This window comes from Ctenocephalides felis, unplaced genomic scaffold (assembly GCF_003426905.1).
Source record: "Ctenocephalides felis isolate EL2017-DRISC unplaced genomic scaffold, ASM342690v1 CF-g0.4_SCAFFOLD_01492, whole genome shotgun sequence".
Classification (NCBI taxonomy): domain Eukaryota; kingdom Metazoa; phylum Arthropoda; class Insecta; order Siphonaptera; family Pulicidae; genus Ctenocephalides; species Ctenocephalides felis.
Window position 1 is genome coordinate 15,908,943 of NW_020537646.1, and position 6,255 is coordinate 15,915,197.

Here is a 6,255-nt window from a genome sequence, read left to right on the forward strand (position 1 = left end):
AATATTAACTAAAAAATAGTAACAATACCCACCCGCGTATCTACTCGATATATATATATATAAAACTTAATAATAAAAATAACAAAATAGAAGAGAATAAAAAGCAAATATATGAAAACAGAAGTATTTAGATTTAACTGTACTAGATGACGTCTTGTGGTAAAATCCTTTTCATCCAGGTGGGCTGGCCTTACAAGTATATTCTGCTGGCAAATCATTAAGATGCACGTCAATTTTATTTTTACATTTAAAAGCAACTACTGCTATTGTGTATCTTGGTGAATTATCCATGTCAGCGTGCAACACATTTAAGCATTTAAGATTTGCCTCAGGATTTAATTTGTGCACGTTGGATTATGTTCAAGTTGCTCTTTTTGCAGTACTCCAAAGTTGAATTCCGTAGATCCTCACGGATTTGATCGCCGTCTTATATATTAACATTATGTTGTTATTGAAATAATAATTCTGAACTTCTGTTTAGAAGCCAATAATAATTTTTGAAGATTTGATCTATCTGCTCATCATTCATGATGATAAAATTATAATTAAAAAGATATGTTCATATGGTTCATATATCAATTATCTCATTTGCTTCATTTTTGTTCTGAATAAGAAGATCATTTTTTAAACCAGAAACGAATACATAACTCACAAATCTAATCATTTATAGCTCCATGTTTTTTCAAATATAATTTTTAGTGAACAATTTAATTTTCTATAATGGTATAATAGAAAAATTAGAAATGTATGAAATGTTTTTTAAATGAATTTAGTTTTTTTCGTGTTTTAACATATACTTTGACAAAATATACAAATTAAACATCTTTTGGTTATGAACTTTCCTTGAAATTTACATACAAAAATTGTGTTAAAAGTTTCAAAGCTAAATATTGTACTCATATAAATAAACATTTTTCTTAGCAATAACAGTAATAAATTTTATACGTATATTTGCAAACAAAAGTGTTGACAAACACAACCGATGTTCTTTATGCAATGCTTGTTAATTAATCAAAATTCCTCATTTATTTCAAAACAATAGTTAATTATGTGATTGTGTCAGCTACGCATTTCCATAAACTTTGATGTTGTTAATTATTGTGAAATATACATATGAAAAGTAATATTTATACAAGTAGTATTTCCAAAATCAAAAAGTTTATTATTTATCCAATAAATCAAAAGTTTTATTGGTTGTCGTTAACATATAATTTTAAACTTGGTAATGCAAAAAGAATTTTAGTGAAATTATATAATTTAATGTTAACCCTCAACTCTACTAAAATATCTTTTAAAATTGTATTCTTCAGTTTTCGTAGAAGCAATAAAAATGAAATATTGAGACAAAAAACAAAATTCAAGCATATATATCGTGCAGATTGTTGTCAAAAACTCGAACAATATTCTTTAAAGTTATTTCATAACTTTTAAATAAAAATATTCATATTTATATATGAAAAATACCTGGCTGTTACGATACATTTTCAAATGTTTTTCAGTTTCAAACTTTGCAATTGAAAAGTTAGAAACTGAAATATTTTCATGCGCGGATGATAATCGTACTTATTGCAGAAAAACATAGTTTTATGGAATATGAATACATTATATATATATATATATATATATATATATATATATATATATATTAGGGAGGTCCTTAGTATGGATATTTTAGAATTTATTTGCTCCCAGGGATATCAGTTCTAAATAGACCTTCGTTGTGAACACATCGGATTAAATAAGAGCAATAATAAAAACATTTAATAAATACCAGGCTTGCCTGCCTGGCTGTGCGTGTGTTTTGTGTTTAAAGTGCAATATATAATACAAAATGGAGAGTATTAAGCAAGTTAATACACTCCTTTTTAATTTTAAAGTAATAGAAGGAGCAATTGCTCCATTAAAAGTACATATGTGGTTAAGAAAAATCCTTGAAAGTATATTCGAAGACATAAGTTGCATTCATGGAATTGCCATGGAAAGTAAAATATTAAATGTCAAATTTAATAATGCGGAAATCATAAGTAAAATTAAAAATAAATACGAAGCAAATATTAAGTACAAAGATGAAAACAATCAAAGTTACGAAATAGAATTTAGTGAACCGAAAAACCTCCGAAATGGATTAAACTTCTAAACGTTCAGTGGGAGATTTCAGAAGATTATATTACAAAAATTATGTCAGAATATGGGAGAGTTTTAAAATATCAGGAAGATATGTGGTCTGGAGAAAACATAATTAACTGTTACACGGGAAACAGAACATTCCTTATGGAACTCACAAAAGAAATACCTGATAGCATTAAAATTAATGGAAAAAATACAACAATAATTATAAAAGGACAGCCAAGGAAATGTTTTAAATGCGGAGAAATAAATCATATGAAAAAAGATTGCACAGTAAATACGAGAATAAATGAAAGACTAAAATATGTTGAAAAAATTAATCCTGCAATATATAATAAAGAAGATAACATAATTGAGGAAACTGTATACCAAAAAGACGAAAATAAAATCAAACAAAAAGATCATGAGAAAAATGAAGAATACAATAGTTATAAAAAAGAAGAAAATAGAATAATTATTAATAAAAGAAGTATTGTTACAACGGCAAATGAAATAAAAAAATCGATAAAAATAGATAAGAAGAAAAATCATAACAATGAAATTGAAATAACACCAAAGAGAAATAAAATAATAACAACTTCTACTCCAAATACAGATGAAGTAATTAATCAAATCATTAGAAGATTTGATATAAAAGCACCAAGTTTGTCATCTGATGTATTGTCAAATAATCCCAATGAAAAAATGATAATTGAACAAGACGAATCTTTAAAGTCAAATAAAGAATATGGTGAAAAACCCGAAGAGGATTTAAACAAACAAATAACAAAATTATAAACAATATAAATAAAAATAAAACAAATATACTATTTAATAAACATGGATAATTACAAAATAAGAAACTTAGCAACAATAAATATAAATGGTATAAGGAGTTTAACAACAAAAATCTTATTAAAAAAATTCATAAGAGAATATGATTTAGACGTTATTATGTTACAAGAAATAAATGAAGACGATTTTAATTTTTTTAAGCCATATGAAAGCATCATAAATTTAAATGAGAATCAAAGAGGAACAGCAATCTTGATAAGACCTGGTATAAAATTTAAAAATATACTATTGCATGAAAATTCTAGAATAATAGGAAATAGATGAAATAAATTTCATCAATGTATATGCACATGCTGGGAATGGTTTTAAAGCCGAAAGAGAAAAATTATTTGAAGAAGAAATAGGCAGTATATTTAGAAATAATACATCAAATGTAATTATAGCAGGAGATTTTAACTGTGTTATTAACGCAAAAGACCAAAAAGGCCGAGCAAATAATAGTGCGGCCTTAAAAAGATTAGTGAATCAGCTTAAACTAAAAGATGCATGGGAAGAAAAACATAAGAATGAATCAGGATACACATTTCTCAGAGGCGATTCTGCATCTAGATTGGACCGGTTCTATGTAGATTCAAATATAAGTAACAAAATTATAGACTGCAAAACGGTACCGATAGCTTTTTCCGACCATAATGCTGTAATTCTGAAAATAAAAGCATCTTCATCAATACCCTTATTAGGGAAAAGCTATTGGAAATTGAACTGCAAAATATTAAAATCAGAGGAATTCGATAATAAATTTATAGAAGAATGGAAATTAATTGAAAAAAACTATCCGCCTAATAAAATAATAGAATGGTGGTAAAAAAAGCAAAACCTAAAATTAAATATATAGCAAAAAGTATTTCGATACAGAATGCCATAGATTTTAATAACACAATCAGTTATTTTGAGCAAGTATTAAACGAGGCTGTCTCAATTCATAAAGAAACCGGAGGTATGTGGGAAATAATTAAGGAAATAAAAGCAACGATTAGAAAATTATATGATTTAAAAAATGAAGGTATCAAAATAAGATCAAGAACACAAACAATAGCAGAAGAGGAACGTTTAACAATATACCAAATAGCGAAAGAAAAGAAAAATGGAGAAATAAATATATTAAATCGATGTATAACTCGGAAAACACTTTATTACAAAACAATATAGATATAATGAAAGAAATGGAAAAATCATATCAATATTTCTATAAAAAAGAATCAATACCAAACATAGAAAACCTTGCTATTTTGGAAAACTACAATAAAAATATTAACATTATTTTCAATGAGAATTTAAGAAATAAGATTACAGAAGAAGAAGTAAAAGAAGCAATAAAATCTGCAAATGATAATAGGACCCCCGGTATAGATGGAATTCCATATGAATTTTATAAAAAATATGAACAAAGTTTTACACCTCTTCTTGCAAGAATGTTTAATGAATTTTTAAGTAATCCAGAATACATAAATAAAGAGTTTACAGAGGGAATAATCATCCTTATACCTAAAGTAAAAAATCCAAATTATACAGATGATTACAGGCCAATAACGCTCCTAAATTGTGATCTAAAATTGTTTTCAAAAATTTTAGCGAATAGAATTAAAAACAGCATACAAAATGTAATAAATGACGGTCAATCCTGTTGTATAGATGACAGGAATATTATTAATAACTTAACAACAGTTAGAAATTTAGTATCTTTTTATAATACAGAAAAATATAAACAAGCAGGTCTATTAAATATTGATTTTAAGAAAGCATTTGATATGATGTCACATGAATACCTGTTTCAAGTTCTCCAGAAAATAGCAATACCTGACAAAATCACAAAGGTTATAAAATGTTTATATAAAAATGCATCATCAAGATTGCAAATAAATGGAAACTTGTCAACAAGTATAAAAATTGAAAGATCAGTAAGACAAGGTTGTCCTTTATCAATGGTACTTTTTATAATCGGCTTAGATCCCTTGCTGGAACAATTAAGTATACAATTAGAAGGTGAAAAATTAATAAACAAACATATAAAAGTACTAGCATATGCTGATGATGTATCTATAATCATAAATCAATGATGAAGAAAAAAAGACACTGAAAATCATAGAATCATACTGTGAATGTTCAGGTGCTAAAATAAACGAAATCAAATCAACATATCTGCCACTTGGTTCAAAATGGAAGAGAGATACAAATAATATACCAGAAAAATCAGAAATTAAATATTTAGGGATGTTAGTCAGCAACAAATTAAATGTGATGATAAAAAAAAATTGGGATAAAATATTAAATAGTATAAGGATAACTTTGAATATAGAACTCTCCAGGAGACTAAATATAATACAAAAATATGGCATGTAAATCAGTTTGCTTTATCAAAAGTGTGGTATATTGCACAAGTTTTGCCAATGAAAAAGGTTTACTCACAAAAAATTGAAGCATTGCTAGGGTTTTATATATGGAATGGACACAGACTTCGAATTAATAGAAAGCAACTCAAACTAACACAATTAGAAGGAGGTCTGAAACTAATATCAACCAAGGAGAAATGCGAAGCCTTACTCATTAAAAATATGATTAAACAAATAAATGAAAAGCAAGTCAATGGTGAATTTTTGCAATTTTGGCAAGAAAATAATAAATTACCGAAAATAATTAAAATGAATGCAAAATTATTAATGAAAATTGTATATGGATCACGGAGAAGCCGAAAACAAAAGAAATTTATAACAAATTACTGGAAAATTTCACTCCTAAAATAATGGAAAAAAAACCACACCATAATTGGAAAAACATATGGAAGAATATAGAAAACAAAAATATTCCTTCAGAATGGAAAACAACAAATTATTTGATAGTAAATGAATGCATTGCAATGAACACAAAACTTTTTAGAATAAAAATGAGTAGCACAGAAAAATGTGAAAAATGCAATAAGGAGGAAAATGCCTTACACTATTTAACTGAATGTGGTAAAAAGAAAATTATATGGGATTGGATGAAAACAAATTAAAAATCTCAAAAATAGATGTAACTGAAGATGACGATAAACTTATCAAAATAGATATACAATATAAATCAAAAGAAGAAAAAGATGTTAAAATTTGGCTGCTATCTGGAATCTTATATAATTTATATCATGGTTTTGAAGAAATAACACTCATTGAGAGGAATTTAAGAGAAAAAAGGAAAGAATATTTTTTTTGAAAAATAGTTATATAAATCCACTTATGTATAAAATATTGTAAAATAGAATGTATATATTTATTTATGTATAAAATATTGTAAAATAAAAAAAAAAAAAAAAAAAAAAAA